The sequence below is a fragment of the Triturus cristatus genome, chromosome 6 (genome assembly GCF_964204655.1).
Source record: "Triturus cristatus chromosome 6, aTriCri1.1, whole genome shotgun sequence".
Taxonomy (NCBI): domain Eukaryota; kingdom Metazoa; phylum Chordata; class Amphibia; order Caudata; family Salamandridae; genus Triturus; species Triturus cristatus.
In genome coordinates, this window is record NC_140589.1 from 34051257 (window position 1) to 34070389 (window position 19133).

At 50.4% G+C, this 19133-nt stretch overlaps 1 protein-coding gene across 1 annotated transcript in view; it reads right to left on the reverse strand.

Moving 5' to 3' along the window:
- LOC146813698 (solute carrier family 22 member 7-like) overlaps nucleotides 1-19133 on the reverse strand; it is a 354574-nt gene that overhangs the window by 245487 nt on the left and 89954 nt on the right. The gene's annotated exons all lie outside the window — the stretch shown is intronic.

Below are 19133 nucleotides of genomic sequence, written 5' to 3' on the forward strand. Positions count from 1 at the left end.
TTTAGAACTTACCCTTTCTAGTGCCTATTATCCATCTTTGGCGAACGTAATGAGATGGGCTTACAAGTTACTACACTCACTCGAAGCACCTTATGAGACTTCCTATGGCAGGAAAGCTTTAATGGAAAAGTAAAAAACTGTACCTTCAATAATAATCACAAGGTTGCCCTAGCACAATTACAGTGTACCATCGATCACTTACAGATGTGGACACCTGCACAACTTAAAGTGTTTCTAAAAAATGCTGCTGCCAGAATAAGCTACAGCTAGAGACATCACTGCTCATCCCTAGAAATGTATAAGGCTTACTCTGACAGTATATCTTTTAAGCGGAATCAAAGGTATTTAAAGCTAACTTTGGAACACAGTGTAAGGTGTTTTTTAAGTATGTTAAGATTAGGCATTTTAACCCTAAATATTTTCAACAAAACACTGGTCCGATAAAGGAACTAAGACCAGATATGTGATCTCTGCGATGGTCGGACTCGGGATATGGAGCACGTTCTGTCTGTTTGTTCTAGTGCGGCTGTGAAAGAAGCCAGAAATCAAGGGGCAGATCTATGTTGCAGTTGCGCCACTTTTACGCCGCCGTTGTGTCACTTTTGTGACGCAGCGGCGGCGTAAACCCTGCGCCACGTTACGCCCTATTTACATCGTGACGCATCTATGGAGATGTGTCACTGTGTAAAGCCCTGCACCAAATGAAACCTGCGTCAGGTTTCATGTGGGCGTTTCCACGCAGGGGGGCGTTCCGTTGCAGGAACGCCCCTGAAAAGTGACTCAGTGAAATCTATAAGATTTCACTGAGTCACTTTCCCAACGCTGATGCGTCAAAACCCTGCGCCTGCTTGAAGCAGGCGTAAGGCTTGACGCACCATGTTAGGTATGGGGTAGGCTGGAACAGTGCTGAAGTTGCGTCGCGCTTGCAACACAACTTCAGCACTGCGCCAACTTTACGCCGGCAGATACGTCACGCATCTGCTTGTCCTTGCGCCACGATGCACCGCATTGTAAATGCGGCGCATCTGCGGTGGCGCAAGGGCAAACTTGCGTGACGCATCTTCCCTGGCGCATCCATGCTGATTTGCAGGGATGCGCCAGGGAACATAAATCTGCCCCCAATTTTTTACATCTAAAATATTCAAAATTGATGATTTGATTGATTTGGCATAATTTCCCCCTAATGAATTTGTCTGTTCTGTCTGAATTTGTTTGTATACATTATTACCAATATACTAATGGTTAAAGGTTTGCACTGAGACTGTTAGGCTTTTTAAACTTTAAACTTCTTTTCGTTGTAATAATTCATAATTGTAAATATTGTTGATCTCCGATGAGATATAAATGAATACAATTTTACTCTGAGCCTGATTATGTTCTTGACAGACAGGGTTACTCCATCACATACGGATATCCCGTCCCCATATTACAATTCCATTATTTCCTATGGGACTTGTAATACGGTGGAGAAATATCCGTCACGCTTGTGACGGAGTCTCCCATCCACCAAGATCATAATCGGGCCCCTGACTCTACACAGCTGGCCCTTTAAATATACAGAGTTTCTTCTATTACCAAAAAACACCAGATAGTCACAAGCCTGGTTCTAGAGAAAATATTTGGCCTAAACTCAGCCAAAGTGTATTTGTGTTGACTTGGTTTTGCTTTTGAGCTTCCTGTGCTCCTCCCCAGCAGATATTCACATAGGTGCCAATCACGATCCGGTAAAAAATGTCCCCGTACGACTCGTATCGGGTCTTTTTACCGTACGAATCGTACAAGTGCCGTACGAACTGGCAATCACGATTCGCATGGTAAAAAGTCCATACGAACCGCACTGGGAATCATTCCCCACACGTCCTCGGGTCGGAAAATGTGTCCGACACGTCCTCGGACGATTTACCTTACAAACGTGAAAAGCCAAGTCCGACCGAGGAATCACGATCCATCCCGTGCGTCCGAGTTTACAACCGTATGGAAAAAACACCGTCCGCACCGAACTCCTATAGCAACCATGGAGACATGTGCCCGCATACGCGCCCAACACTCCCCCCAGCCCCCGTACGTCTGACACGTACCCCCCGTGTATGTATACCCCCACCCGTCTAGGTACACCCCAGTACGTTCAAGTCGTACCCCCACCCCAGTACGTGTCGTACCCCCGTCTATGTACACCCCAGTACGTTCCAGTCGTACCCCCACCCCAGTACGTGTCATACCCCCGTCTATGTATACCCCAGTACGTTCCAGTCGTACCCCCACCCCAGTACGTGTCGTACCACCCTCTATGTACACCCTAGTACGTTCCAGTCGTACCCCCACCCCAGTACGTGTCATACCCCCGTGTACCTACACCCCAGTACGTTCCAGTCGTACCCCCACCCCAGTACGTGTCGTACCACCGTCTATGTACACCCCAGTACGTTCGAGCCCCACCCCCACCCCAGTACGTGTCGTACCACCGTCTATGTACACCCCAGTACGTTCCAGTCGTACCCCCACCCCAGTACGTGTCATACCCCCGTGTACCTACACCCCAGTACGTTCCAGTCGTACCCCCACCCCAGTATGTGTCATACCCCCGTGTACCTACACCCCAGTACGTTCCAGTCGTACCCCCACCCCAGTACGTGTCATACCCCCGTGTACCTACACCCCAGTACGTTCCAGTCGTACCCCCACCCCAGTACGTGTCGTACCACCGTCTATGTACACCCCAGTACGTTCGAGCCCCACCCCCACCCCAGTACGTGTCGTACCACCGTCTATGTACACCCCAGTACGTTCCAGTCGTACCCCCACCCCAGTACGTGTCATACCCCCGTGTACCTACACCCCAGTACGTTCCAGTCGTACCCCCACCCCAGTACGTGTCATACCGCCCGTGTACCTACACCCCAGTACGTTCCAGTCGTACCCCCACCCCAGTACATGTCGTACCACCGTCTATGTACACCCCAGTACGTTCAAGTCGTACCCCCACCCCAGTACGTGTCGTACCCCCGTCTATGTACACCCCAGTACGTTCCAGTCGTACCCCCACCCCAGTACGTGTCATACCCCCGTCTATGTACACCCCAGTACGTTCCAGTCGTACCCCCACCCCAGTACGTGTCGTACCACCCTCTATGTACACCCCAGTACGTTCCAGTCGTACCCCCACCCCAGTAGGTGTCATACCCCGTGTACCTACACCCCAGTACGTTCCAGTCGTACCCCCACCCCAGTAAGTGTCGTACCACCGTCTATGTACACCCCAGTACGTTCGAGCCCCACCCCCACCCCAGTACGTGTCATACCCCCCGTGTACCTACACTCCAGTACGTTCCAGTCGTACCCCCACCCCAGTACGTGTCGTACCACCGTCTATGTACACCCCAGTACGTTCCAGTCGTACCCCCACCCCAGTACGTGTCATACCCCCGTGTACCTACACCCCAGTACGTTCCAGTCGTACCCCCACCCCAGTACGTGTCGTACCACCGTCTATGTACACCCCAGTACGTTCGAGCCCCACCCCCACCCCAGTACGTGTCATACCCCCCGTGTACCTACACCCCAGTACGTTCCAGTCGTACCCCCACCCCAGTACGTGTCGTACCACCGTCTATGTACACCCCAGTACGTTCGAGCCCCACCCCCACCCCAGTACGTGTCATACCCCCGTGTACCTACATCCCAGTACGTTCCAGTCGTACCCCCACCCCAGTACGTGTCATACCCCCGTCTATGTACACCCCAGTACGTTCGAGCCCCACCCCCACCCCAGTACGTGTCATACCCCCCGTGTACCTACACCCCAGTACGTTCCAGTCGTACCCCCACCCCAGTACGTGTCATACCACCGTCTATGTACACCCCAGTACGTTCCGGTCCTACCCCCAACACAACCTCCTAAGTACGGAGCGCACCCCAGGCCCCAACATCACAACCGCATGTACGAGTCGTACCAACTCACACACAAGGACAGAACCGTACAACCAAATGGCCCATCTACACACCGTACACACGCTCAAAACACACGGACACAACCAGGACAAAACAAAACAACACAAGAAGACACTATTCGAATGGCACAAAGCCACTAAACATGGCCAACAAACACTACAAATACACCTTCACTGACCTGCAACTGCCAAAGACAAACAGAGGGCCAAAACACCACCACTACTTATAACACACCCACCCAAAATTCAAACACTGCCACACCCACCCATGGACCAATAAAAAGGGCCCACACACACAAACCATGAGCCTTTGCAACAGACTCACTGCTGCCAGACACCACAGAACCATACAACAAGCTACACCACACCTTACACTTGCACACCTTCACACAACCACCCTCACAAACACCCCCTCATCACATTCACACACACACACACACACAACCATCCACACCCCCCCAACATCCACACAACCCCCCCCACCATCCCCACCCACACCCCTCACCATGCCCACTACCAAGAATCCAAAGTTCAGTAACCGAGAGTTGGAGGTCCTTGTTGATCAAATCCTCAGAGTCGAGCCACAGATCTTTGGAACATTGGTCAGAAACACCAGCCTGGCAGCAAAAACAGCCATGTGGCAGACCATCGTCGATGCTGTGAGTGCTGTTGCGGACACCAGGAGGACCAGGCAGGAATGCCAGAACAGGTGGTACGATCTGCGGAGGAGGGTCAGAGCCAAGAGGCAGGAGGAACACGACCAGGCCAACGCCACCGGAGGAGGGCCCTCCCGCAAACCCGTACAGCACCATCCCTGGGAGGAGAGGGTGATGGCCATACTGCCGGTGGAGGCAGTTGAAGGATTAGAAGGACTCCGAGACCCGGGTGAGTACACAAACAACGCACCTCACATGGGGGGAACGGCATCCACAACCAAAATCACTAACAGGCACGCAACCACCACAAGCCATCGCATTACTCAACCACACTCCATGAGCACGCACATGCCACTGCTGCCACCATGCCCCATGCACCCAGCTGGACAATGGCAAGTCACAGAAGACAACAACACATGACACGGTAACCCGGATGGCGGGAGGCTGGGCCCCAAAAATCACATAGTGCGACTCCGAAGCAGACAACAATGCACTCTGCCCATATGGCCTAGGTCACAGCCAGACAAACAGTGTGTCCCAACACAGGAATGACTTGCCAGCAAATGGCGGACGCCTTGCATCAACACATGGGGGTGAAGGCACTGTTTTGCACATGACAGCAGCTAATGAACAGCCAACATTGTGAAAGAGTGGCAGCACACACCACCACAGCAGCAGCGCACAGACACACATCACACCCAATGGGTGCCTGGAGATCAGAAACAAACTCACATCAACAAGACAAGGGCCACTCAAAGATCTGCTAACAGTGTGTGCCCAGGAAGCTGGGCTGAGGTGACAGAGGGTGACACACAGAGGGAGGGAGAGGGGGACAGAGAGGGAGGGAGAGGGGGACAGAGAGGGAGGGAGAGGGGGACAGAGAGGGAGGGAGACACAGGGAGATGGACAGAGGGAGGAGGCTGACACACAGAGGGAGGGAGAGGGTGACAGAGAGGGAGGGAGAGGGGGACAGAGAGGGAGGGAGAGGGGGACAGAGAGGGAGGGAGACACAGGGAGAGCAAATCAGCCGTGTGGTGTGTGGGAATGTCTGCTCGTCAGCAGGTAGACTGCGTGCATGTAGCCAAGGGTGGCCCGTGCCAGAACCCCCCCCTCTTCTCCATGGCAAAACACAGGGCCATGTCACAACCTGTGCACGAGCACAATGACAGCTACCTGCATCACATAAGTGTGTGGAACAAATCCATGTGCACATGTACAGTGCCACACGGAAGGCGCCAATGCATGGCTCGCAACATCTGCCCACTCCACTGCTGACTGCAGTCACACTTGACGCAGCAAGTAAGACTGTGCCACACATAGTTAAAGGTGCCAAAGTGGTGCCCAAGGGACACACCCATGCACAAGTGCACTGTGAGTGGAATGCAAGACAGATCCTAATTCCAAGAGGAAATGTGCCAACTTATGAAATGATGAAACATGGATGTTGCATGGACCAAAATTAACATTGTCTCTCTCACACACAGGTCAACGTCGTGGTGCACCCCCCCAACACTGGGGGGGAACACTCACAGGACCCGGATCTGCAGGAGCCCGATCCCACCGGCAGCGACCACTCTCACCACTCTGTGGACGACCCCGACCGACCTGGCCCCTCTGGTGTCCAACCGCCTGCAGCACCTGCGTCAGGTACAACTGTGCCAACCACCACCCCCACTCCTGCCACATCCCAGGAGACACCCAGGATCCCTGCCCCAACACCACAATGCAGCCAGGCTGGCCAGGAGGGACACGGTGTCCCGGGCACCCAGGAGGAGGCAGGCGACAACGCCAATGCCACCCCTCAGGGGTCCCGGAGACCCGATGTGCCCGCAAGGGCAGGCCAGGCGCAAGTGGGCAGGGGTGGTGGGAGTGGAGGATGGCGGAGGCACGAGCCTGACCAGTTGGCTGGGGATCCGGTATTTTCCCATGTCCGTAACATCCTGGACTCATACCGGCAGGACACCACGGGCATGGCCCAGGTTGTGTCCACCCTCAATGAGATCAAGGGGAGCCTCGATGAGATAAAGACCCAGCAGGCCCAGCAACATGCGGAGCTACATGCCTGTCTACTGGTACACCAACGGAGGATGGAGGACAGACAGGCTGAGCAAGTGACGGCATTCCAGGGGATTCACGCTACACTCCGTCGGATGGCCGACAACATGGCCGACCCTCCCTGTGCCAGAAGGCGGAGAACATCACCACCCACAGGGAGGGATCAGGAGGAGGAGGAGGAAACATCCGACGGAGCATCCCAGATGTCGTCACGGCCTGCTGGTGAGGTTCCCCGCAGGAGGCCGGGTCGTCCACGGAAAGGACCGTGAGGGTCGGCGCTACATCACCATCTCCCAGGACACCTGGCCTGGCACCTGGCCCACTGGAGCAACAGCATCACAGCATCAAGAGACATTCTCTGCCACATGGCCCTGCTGGTCACTGGCTGACCAATGTTGACAAAGACTGTGGCATGGACTCTGAGGACATCCAATGGCAAGGACACCAACTCCCCTACTGAACTTTGGATTCAAACTTCCCGGAAAGACATTCACTTTGTTCCCCCCCCCCCCCAATAATAAATCACACTATGAAGAGTAGATGCCTGCTGGTAGCATTATTACCTAACATGTGTCTTGTAAAGTCAAAACATGCCTGAGTCATCTTTTGTCTTCAACCACCCACACCCTGGGGCCTGAGTCTGGCACAGGACACATGGGTCACAGTGTATTAGGCAAGACAGACATGGAGCACCATACACACCCGTGATGGGCCCAACCAGCTGAGGGGGTTACCGAACAACCGTGCTGACAGACACATTGAGTACAGCAACAGTCATGCGCAGAGGTCAGGGATCCAGTCCAGTGTCCTGGGGGACACCCAGGTATGTGTAGACAGGTGGCAGAAACATGTCCTGCAAGCTTGAGTCCGGTGGATGCAGAGAATGGGGGCCTGGCCAACGTTGGATGCATGGGGATGGCACATGTCACAATACCCACACAGTCATGGACATCATGCCCAATACACAGTCTCAGCCCACACACATAGCTTGCATCTTGCCACTCGACACATTGACACATAGCCACAATCAGGGAATACCATGCCAGACAAGCAGGATGCACCATGGCAACACACCAGCATTGACTGAGAAGAGGCACCTTGGAGGCATAGGGACACCTTTATTAGTCATGTATTCGGGATTGCAGAGGCAACTCGAAGTACACATGAACACATCATGTGGAGTAACATGTGGGTCCAACACTGGCACCCCCCTTCAGCAGCACACATGCGTGTTCGCCATGGAACTGGCACACAAGCGTCGGCTAACAGCTAAATACCCACAGCTGCACACGGAGAGCCTGCCATACACCATAGATCCGCGGATGTCGAAGTCCCACACCATGTCAAGCCAATGCTAACCGAATGTGTCCGAGGGCAGTGTCACACACATTGATGCCATCATCACAATCTCCTATCCCATCACTGATGACTGTCAACCAGGCAGACCATCTATTCAGGTGTACACAGCTGCATGCCGTGTCCCATGGGGATGCGACATGGCTGCAGAGGAACCAAACACCGACAGGGGCAGTGTGCACACATCGTGAACAACTGCCACACCCAATACACCCCAGATGCATCCCTTACCCCATGGAGACTTCCAAACGTGTCCGTGCCTGTAACGCTGAGTCAGCCCACGATGTCATGTCCATGAGGAATAGCAGTGCCACAACAATGCAACCAGCAGACGGCATGCGCAGGTACCTGGGGAAGAGAAACACACAAGAAGTCAGCCACAAAAAGCACAGCCACTTGCATGTGCATTTACTCGACACATGTATGGATGACAACATGCTAGGTCACAATTATGACTGCGGAAGTACAACCATCACTGGCACCATCACTCCAGTGACACACCCACACACACCTCTGACTCACGTGCCATACATGCAGGTGGAGACACACATCACAACGCATGCCACACGGGGACCAATGCGTGCACACTCAGACACTGGTACTCACCACTATGCAAAGAAGTCGCGTATGAGCCGAGTCCGGATGTCCTCTTGCGGCTCCACATCCTCCACATCACTAGCCCCATTGCCAAGCCCTTCGTCCTCCACGGGTGGATGGTCCTCGTCATGTTGATTCAGGATGAGTGGCACTGCTCTTTCAACTGCCATGTTGTGCAGCATGCAGCAGACCATGAAGATCTTGCAGACCTTCGCCGGGGCATATGGGAGTGCGCCGCCGGTCTTGTGGAGGCACCTGAATCGGCTCTTCAGCATGCCAAACGTCCTCTCTATCACTCGCCTTGTCCGGCCATGGGCGGTGTTGTAGCGGAGCTGGGCCGGCGTGATGGGGTTGCGGAGAGGTGTGAGCAGCCAAGGCATGTTGGGATAGCCAGCGTCCCCTACATGGAAAGCACATGGTCATCGTTAGAAGTGGTGAAGCGGTCGTGCTGGTAGGCTATACTGAATACAGGACAGACAGACTGTACCCACCAACAACACATGCCCGTTCGTTGCGCAGCTGCATCATCATATCAGGCATCCCGCTACGCCTCATGATGTAGGCATCGTGTGCTGATCCTGGAAAACGAGCACAGACATGTGAAATCACCATGTTGGACAGACACACCACAAGGGCATTGATGGAGTGGTAGTGCTTCCGATTGCGGTACGCCACCTCCCGTGCGTGTGGTGGTACCAAAGCTACATGTGTCCCATCTATGGACCCAATGACATGGGGCATCCCTCCCAGGGCATAGAATCCACGCTTGACCTCAGTCATCTGTTCAGGGGTTGGGAACTTGATGAAGTCATCCAGGTGAATCAACATGGCCTCTAAGAAATCATGCAGCACACCACTGAACGTGCTCTGGGACATGCCACCAACATGAGCTATGGTATTTTGAAAGGTACCCGTGGCAAGAAAATGTAGGGCAGCCATTACCTTCAGCTGGGGTGTCAGTGCCGTGGGATACCTGTGCTGCGGTTGCAGGTGTGGTGCCAGTCTCGCCGTCAACTCCAGAATCAACGGTTGGGTGAAGCGGTAGAGCCGGATGCTGTCATTATCCTGCATGGCAGCCAAGTCTGGAATTCTTCGGGCAAGAGGCGGCGCTCTGCAGTAATTTTGAAGTGACAAGGAAGAGTGAGTGCACTACGACAACAACTCATGTGTACTGAGCACATGTTAATCTGGCAATACACACATGCTACATAGGGAGTCAGGTATGTGCTACATGGCCAGGACACGTATGGATGCAAGGTGACACTCCTTCAAAGACCCAGCTACACACGGAGATTGAGAACCTCCCCATGCCACGCCATGGGAATAGCTGTGTCCCAGTGCAAGTGAACAGCCAGACGCAACACAGGAGTGACATACGCCCACACATCAGCAGCAGTAGGATGCCGATTGCAGAGATTGGTAGCGGAACACTGGAGCCACAGGTCACATGGCATTACACTAGGCCAGCCCACACACCTTGCCATGAAGGTGCACATGTCATGACTCACCACACATACCTTGTGAGGATGCTGACATGTCCTTGTCACGCTACTCCGTGTCCCATGCATACATGTGCACCTCACATCCGATACCACATGTGGCATGGTGTGCGGAACAGTGTGCAATGACAATCTACACACAGACACATGTTTGTTGCTGCAACGGCTGCAGCTTTTGAGGGTGCTCCAACATCAACCTGATGTGAAGCCCCCACACATACATGACATAGTCACATTGTGCACCGTGGGTAGTGACAAGTCAGGTGTCATAACCCCTGTACCGGGCATCAGGGGAGACTTCCGTGTGTTGGTGTCCGTGCCATGCCAGTGACGCTCACCCCAAGTGCGCAGTACGACATGCACACATGTCAAAGGAGTCAAGGGCATGCCTGGCACACATCGCACCATCACACAGTACATCTGTACACATCTCATCATACATCTGGTGCCTTCTCGACTCAGGAGTAATGTTCCACATCACAGGCCTTTCACACCTGTGCCCCACACATGTAGTGATGCACAGACGATGCCTCAATGTCAATTAATGGACAAGTATGTCCATCCATGGACAAGTATGTCCGCCCTATCCCTACCTGTGTGCCGCCTGTCACCACTGTGATGTGTGAATACCGCTGTACTGCTGCAAAGAGGGCCTGTGTACGTTCCCATATCACTATGGGAGTGCTGCCGTATGTGTACCCATCGTGATGGCGAGCGTACAGGCATGTGTACGGCCCGTACCACTACGAGTACGTATACGCGAGGCCACACATACTGATAGGGAGCGTACACACGCCTGTATGCTCCCTATCACTACGAGTACGCATACGCGAACCACACATACTGATAGGGAGCGTACACACGCCTGTACGTGCCCTATCAGTATGTGTTGCCTCGCGTATGCGTACTCGTAGTGGTACGGGCCGTACACACGCCTGTACGCTCCCTATCACTACGAGTACGCATACGCGAGCCCACCCATACTGATAGGGAGCGTACAGGCGTGTGTACGGCCCGTACCACTACGAGTACGCATACGCGAGGCCACACATACTGATAGGGAGCGTACACACGCCTGTATGCTCCCTATCACTACGAGTACGCATACGCGAACCACACATACTGATAGGGAGCGTACACATGCCTGTACGCGCCCTATCAGTATGTGTGGCCTCGCGTATGCGTACTCGTAGTGGTACGGGCCGTACACACGCCTGTACGCTCCCTATCACTACGAGTACGCAGACGCGAGCCCACCCATACTGATAGGGAGCGTACAGGCGTGTGTACGGCCCGTACCACTACGAGTACGCATACGCGAGGCCACACATACTGATAGGGAGCGTACACACGCCTGTATGCTCCCTATCACTACGAGTACGCATACGCGAACCACACATACTGATAGGGAGCGTACACACGCCTGTACGCGCCCTATCAGTATGTGTGGCCTCGCGTATGCGTACTCGTAGTGGTACGGGCCGTACATACGCCTGTACGCTCCCTATCAGTATGGGTGGGCTCGCGTATGCGTACTCGTAGTGATAGGGAGCGTACAGGCGTGTGTACGGCCCGTACCACTACGAGTACGCATACGCGAGGCCACACATACTGATAGGGCGCGTACAGGCGTGTGTACGCTCCCTATCAGTATGTGTGGTTCGCGTATGCGTACTCGTAGTGATAGGGAGCATACAGGCGTGTGTACGCTCCCTATCAGTATGTGTGGCCTCGCGTATGCGTACTCGTAGTGGTACGGGCCGTACACACGCCTGTACGCTCCCTATCAGTATGGGTGGGCTCGCGTATGCGTACTCGTAGTGATAGGGAGCGTACAGGCGTGTGTACGGCCCGTACCACTACGAGGACGCATACGCGAGGCCACACATACTGATAGTGAACGTAGTCACGCATGTACGGGCCGTTGCAATGCATTTGGGGTGCCCTAGGGCCCCGGAACGCACCGTACCTGTGTGTGGAGCTCAGAATTACATAGGGGACACATGAGGGACAAGTATTAAGGCCTACATGCATGCTGGTTGTCATGGAGACCAAGTTCAAAATTCGAATTTCTTCTGGAAGGTGAACAGCAGAAGTCAGTTGGAATAAAAATACTTTGTTGCAATGTGTTTGTGGAGCTGACATCATGCAGGAGAATGAAACCGATAGAGTACACACAGACTGCTAGGTTTGAAGGGATTGGTGGAAACATAGGATGCAAATGTGAGTGACCAATCACTCTGTACTCCTGTGCATGAGACAGGGCAGAAAGGCACATATAAGGCAGCCAGGTCCCATGAGGGAGCACTTGCCTGCACATCTTTGAATTCGTCGACCCAGCTGCTGCTACTGATTCCCTGTAACCATGTCAAGGGCTGTGGAGAGGTCACACCCATTCACCCTGGAGGAGAACATGGCATTGCTGGATGTGATCCTCCCACAGTACCCCATGCTGTATGGGCGACCAGGGTATCAGGTGAGTGCATAGGCCACTGGCACAGACTGTCCCTATGTTGTGACTGTGACTTCTGCCATTGTGTCCTGGTGTGACACACATGCCATGTACTGTTGGGGGGGTCCCAGGGGGGGGGATGCCTGATGTCTCCCAGCAGTGCCCTGAGACAGGAGGGGTGTGTGCCTATCACTAACAGCAGTGCCCTGAGACAGGAGGGGTGTGTGCCTATCACTAACAGCAGTGCCCTGAGACAGGAGGGGTGTGTGCCTATCACTAACAGCAGTGCCCTGAGACAGGAGGGGTGGGTACAGAGTGCTCCCAGCAGTGCCCTGAGACAGGAGGGGTGGGTACAGAGTGCTCCCAGCAGTGCCCTGAGACAGGAGGGGTGGGTACAGAGTGCTCCCAGCAGTGCCCTGATACAGGAGGGGTGTGTGCCTATCACTAACAGCAGTGCCCTGAGACAGGAGGGGTGTGTGCCTATCACGAACAGCAGTGCCCTGAGACAGGAGGGGTGTGTGCCTATCACTAACAGCAGTGCCCTGAGACAGGAGGGGTGTGTGCCTATCACTAACAGCAGTGCCCTGAGACAGGAGGGGTGGGTGTGATGCACAGTGTGAGCCTTGATCATTGATTGTGAGATTGCCATCATTCCACCTGTGTACCCACTATGGCACGTACTGCTTTTTCCCTCACCAGAGGATCATGTCCCTATGACAAAGGTGCAATGCGTTGGCTGCATGACATGCCTTGTTGTTACCAGCCAATTTGTTATCAAATGTCTCTCTGTGACATGTGGCTGGTGTATTGATGTGGTGTCACTTGTTCTTCCTCACAGGTAGGCGCCACTGCCAAGGAGCAGATCTGGCTGACCGCCGTCAGTGCCGTGAGGGGTGTGGATGGTCGGAGGCGGAGCCTGTCCCAGGTGAGGAAACGCTGGCAGGATATCCGGTGCTGGACGCGGAGGATTGCACGGGTCCTGCTGGAGGACTCACCTGAGAGCCACAAGAACCGCGGGCACCGCCGTCTGAGCCACCTCCACAGGCGTGTGCTGCCGGTGGTCTTTCCAGACTTGGATCGGCGCTTACAGGCAAAGCAGCAGCCGGAAGGGGGTAGGTACATGTGTGTGTTGTGTGTCACCGGCATTTGTAAGGGCACAGTAGCATGAATTCACTGCCAGGGTTTAAAGGTGCTGTGCAGATCCATTTTGCCCCAGTATAGCGCTGCGCCCCTGCCACCCTTCCCCTCCTTGCAATGTGTTCCCTGGTCTGTGTGTAGCCACTCCTTCACAAGGTAATGTAGGCTGGCGCTTTGTCCACGAGAACTATGCCTGTAGCATCATGTGTGGGGGTGGTGGGTAACAGGTTTTGGGACCTTGGCTGTGCCCTGTCAAGTTCACTGCATGTGGGTTCCATGTCAGTTGGCACTGATGCTGACTCCAGACATGGGAGTTGGTCTCTCATGTGTCATGCCTTACAGTGCGCATGTCCTATGTAGTGGCCTGTGACATGATGTGCATGAGTGTGCGATACGCATACTGCAGGGATGGTGGCGTGGGTTGCAGTCATTACCATTCAGGAGCATGGAGTTGCGTGGCCACTACTGTCCCCTGGGGCACCTTTTCATCGGTGTTGTATGTGTCATCATAAACGTGGACACTCTCAGTGTCTACAGCGTAGGTTGTGCTCTGTTCCATTGTCCCCTGGCACCATGTATATAGACGTGCTATTTTGTACAGGTGTCCACTGTGCAGCCTGACCTGAATGTCCTTCTTCATACTCACAGTTGCTAGTGCCTGTGTGTCTTGTTATACTCATCTGAGGATGGGCACTGGTACCTCATTATTTGTACAGGCGCACCTTGGCTGTTTGGCGTCCAATCTTGCATTTTGCCTGCCCCTGTGTTTATCACCCAGACTATGAGATGTTGGTGCCACCTGTGTCTCAACTATTTGCCTCGTGTAGGGGGTGGTTGGGGCGGGCAAAGCCTATATGTCAAATCCAGATTTCTACTTGCTGGGTCTGGGTGTCGTACTTTGGTATTTGGGACCACGTAGGAGACAGGGCCCTACCCCTGTTTATTCATGTATTAGCAAACCGCGACTGGTCAATGCGGTATTTACAAGCGCTTTGCATAACGTCCCATTGCCAAATGCACTATGTATACGTTATTATACATTGACTCTGTGGGTTCCATCTTGGAGTGGTGGCCATCTTATAAGTTGCCCTCACATAGACAAACACATTACAAGCAAGTACGGGCCTTTAGAATACATGTACTTTCTGCTTGACTTCTCCATGACCTGGGCAGCTGGTCTCCGCTGCCCCAGGTCAGTCCGGTCTCACGAGCTCCCCTTCCACCGGCCACCTGTGATTAGCATCAGGGCTTGACACACCATAAAGTCCTTTCATCGCACACAAGCCTCCGGCTAATCACTTTCGCACCTGCTTGTTCCTGCTTTATGGCCTGTTTCTCAAAACAGGAGATGCTCATGTTTATTGGGGTCAGATGTGGGATCTGAGCCTTGCTGGGTAAATAATTGCGGGCTGGCTGAACTGAAATGTGAGATTGCAATCATGACTCTACTTGTTCTTTGAAGTAAAATATGTGAATGACCAACTGCAAGAGAAGGGCGGTGTTGCCCAGAGCGTAATATGCATTATAAAAGAGAACACTGGTTTTTGTTCTGCAGACTGCCTCATTCAGTTGCTAAGGCTTCTGTGCGACGTAGTCTCACTCATTTGAGTTTAATAAAGATGTCTTTTCATATTTCAGCTTCTGTTGCCAAGTTCTTTGTGATATTATCAAGATATGCAGAATTTTATAATACCACATCAGGAAGTACTCGAAGTCATAGGGTGCTACCCCTAGCACCTCTGGAGTCTCAAAAATTGGAGTACTTCAGTTTGGCGCCCACCAGCGGCCTCATCAGAGAAGTGACTTTCTGTGGGAGTGATCTGGTCAGGAGACTGAAATCTACTGGAAGGACAGACCGGGATTCTACCAAGAAGGTACTCTGTGCACAGGGATTCTGGAGATTCTTTGATTATGTAGTCCGGTATATTTCTGCTCTTCCTGATTTTGATCCTCCACATGATGTCACTCAAAAGGTGAGAAAAAGAACCCAATTGGCGTGAGTATTATAAAAGACGTTTGGGCATGTAGAACTTGACAATTAGAATTTGGATAACCTTTTGATTATCAAGAATAAGAATTAAGTATAAGTGGGTCGCTCCAAGTCCTTTGGTTCTTTGGGTCTTTAATTTGGTTATCGCAATTACCAAAGCCGAGGGGTTGGTTTCTTGGTTTCTGATTTGGTCATTGCAATTACCAAAACCGAGGGTCTCGCATATTTGCGAGTTTATTGGTAGAGATAAACCCTTGAAGTTTGGAGCTAGATTAGTGAGCTATAAGATGCCTGATCTTAGCAAATTTGGAAATGTAGCTTTTGGTTTGTATAAGTTTGGATATGCGAGTTGCAATTTGTGTAGGCAGGTAATGAGGAGATATTTCTCCATTTGGTTTTGATTATAATCCGCAATATTTTTGGCATGCCTGTTTGTAAGCTCACATGGAAAAATGTGTTGCTTTTTGTTTTGAAAGGTACCATAGTGTGGGAAATATCTAAATAGGTTAGATTTAGAAACATATTTCTTCCTTGGTGATTTTGTATCCCCAGGGAATTAAAATATGACATAATACAAAACAAGGATCCTTCATTCTGCGCAGTTTCACGAATGAAGATATGCACAACGATTTTGTGTGGTGTTCTGCTAGGCAGAGCTAGTGAATTGAGTGCATTCACTACTTCTTGGACATGCATCTGTCTGTGGGGCTGTTCATGCAGCCTTTTGGAACACTATTGAAAAGCGTTGCTTGTAAATATGACCTACAACAGTATTTGCAAATGGTTTGTTTCAAGTATAGTCTGTGAGCTGTTCTTTCTTTCTGTCATGCGTATTGATTTGTAAGTCAACTGTGTGTTTAAATGTCTGTGGTTTTTTTCATTAGTGCAACTTCCGTAAGTAAATTGCGACGGCGCTATTTATGAAAAATGGCTAAAGCGCGCTGTATTGTCTGTTTGACCCCTTTCTGTTTATGTCTGAAATGAGCTCAATATGTGTTTGTGGGTCTTCTGATGTTTCCAGTCTGTTAAGTAGTTTGCTGGTTAATTAATATCAAGTAGAAACTTAAAACAAAAATCCAGAAATGAACAATGTGATGTGCTACAATAGCTATGTGTTGCTCTTTAATTTATAGAATGAGCAATTGTGCACATATACAAAACTGCAGTTAAATGCTTAAAGGATAAAATTAGAAACACATTTGATAGATATAAATCAGGCCCCAAAAACGAAATTATCTATTTTTGCAAAAGTAAATAAATTTACAGCATTTTCCTTAGATGCAGTTTATTAGATGTTCACAGGCAAACTTTTCAGCTGCAGTTAAACACGGGTGGAATTTTGCAGAACCGTCCTTTTAAATGAAAGTGGCGCAAAAATGTGGCGCGTTTCAAATTCGGCTTATGCGCTTAGGCTTGTGAGTAAACGTGTCCAAAATTATAGGCAAGGGATGCAGCTTGTTTTTTATACATGGGATTATCACAAAAACGAATAATTGGGATTTTTTTAAAAGAAAATTATTAATCATGGGAAAAATTATTTTAAAAAATAAGTGCTTTTCAAAATCATTTTTTGATATTTATAAAGCTTAATACTCATACTATGACCTCCTAGCATTAAAATTTGATTTAAGTTGTGTTGCATCACTAAAATGACAAGCATTCGCGCGTACAATTTTCCCTTGGTGCAGGCGCAAACAAGCTCATTTTTATACAGTATAAGTTATTATTTCCAATGCCTGACTCATGGGTTATGTAATAGACATTCTGGTAATGCATATTATGCAAGAAAATTGTAGGATATTCATTTTTTAATGCTTAAAATATCAAAGTCGAATTTGGGTAAAAAGGACTGTTTCAATTGCATTTTCTTTCATTCAGAGTACTGTTTAAAGTGTTCCAGGCTTCAGTAAATGCATACGTCTAGGTTTTGATATATATTTACAGGTTGTGCCTTCTTATGATTCAATGAGTCAATGTGCCAGTACAAAGGCTTGTTTTAATATCAGGGTTGAAGGTTCTAACTTTAGCTGTGTCTGTCACGATATTACTGAACACGCTATGAAAAACAAGACCTTTTTAAAAAACTTGGGGAAATTAAATAAAATATGGTGTCGCAACCCGCAACTATTTGATGTTAATAAAAAACGGCCTTAATGGAGTTAGCACCCACATAGAGAAAGAGAAATGGAGAATTGTTTTTTGATGAAGGAAAAAGAGGATGTTTGTGAGCAGGTACGTGATGAAGTGAGTAATAATAGAGGGGTGGAGAAATGTAGAACTACGGTTATAGGAACTGGGTAATACGTAGGAAGGAGAAGAACAATTGGGAAAATACAATGCCGTGGAGGGAAGAGAGATGATGAAGGGGAGTAATAAAGACATGAAGAGTAGCATGAGGAAGGTTGTATTGACGAAGGGAATAAAGAGGAATATGGTACCGGTTTGAGTAAGTAGGAGGGGAAAGATGAGATTGCAGGTTCTAGCAGTAGGGGTGAAAATATTGTAATTACCTGGCGGGAGGCACTGAGTTTCATATGCTAATATGAAAGCGACAAACAGAGCTTGAATAAAGGCAAATGACTAAATGATGAAGAAAATATCAAAACTCATTGCAAATGCAATTCACAGTGCCAGTGGACTGGGGCAGAAAGCGGTTCCAATTGCTGGAGTTCAGTCTAACTTTAGCTGGGCCTACTGAGAAGGTTATTCATTTAAGGTTGATGAAATGTGTACCATTGCATAGGATTGCAACAAGCATTTATTCTAAAAACTGGTATGCGTGTCATTAAGTTTTGTGAATTATTCACAGTACATGTAGTTTAACAATCTGGGAATAGGGATAATTTTTTAGCGCCTAAAAAGGAGAAATTATTTTTCAACATAGAGCGAATTATTGCAAGTTAGGAGGGATTAGGAAGGCCTTCTGGCTTTGACGAATTCAGAGTGTCAGAAGCTGGGGGTTGGGAGCTGCAGAGGCTGGCTCGGTCAGGCTGCTGAGATGCTATCTTTAGTGTAAACAATGAGTAGCCTGCCACGTTGACTTTTATGACCTTTTAAATTAGGGCCTTGCCTCTGTGGAATGCAGAATGACCTTGCTACACGGGCCTCTAAAGGTGGGGTTTCTGGTTTCTCCATAGCATCACTAAAACTAAAGAACTTAATTCCACCGGGAAAAGGGGTTTTCTTTGAAAGTCCAAACATCATGTTAAATGCTTTGCTGATACATTGGTGCTCTAAAAAAAAAGAAAATAGAATGATGCCTGCTATAGTTGCTCTTATTTAACAGAAAACGAAGTGTTGCATTAAGTCTTAGACAGAAAACAAGATGCAGCCTTTTTCTGAAATTTCTTTAAGGCTACATGCCTACGTGAGAATGCATTGCCAATTAAGACTTCTTTTTCACAGTGGAAATTGTAGGTGCCAAATTACTATGGAGTGTCAGTG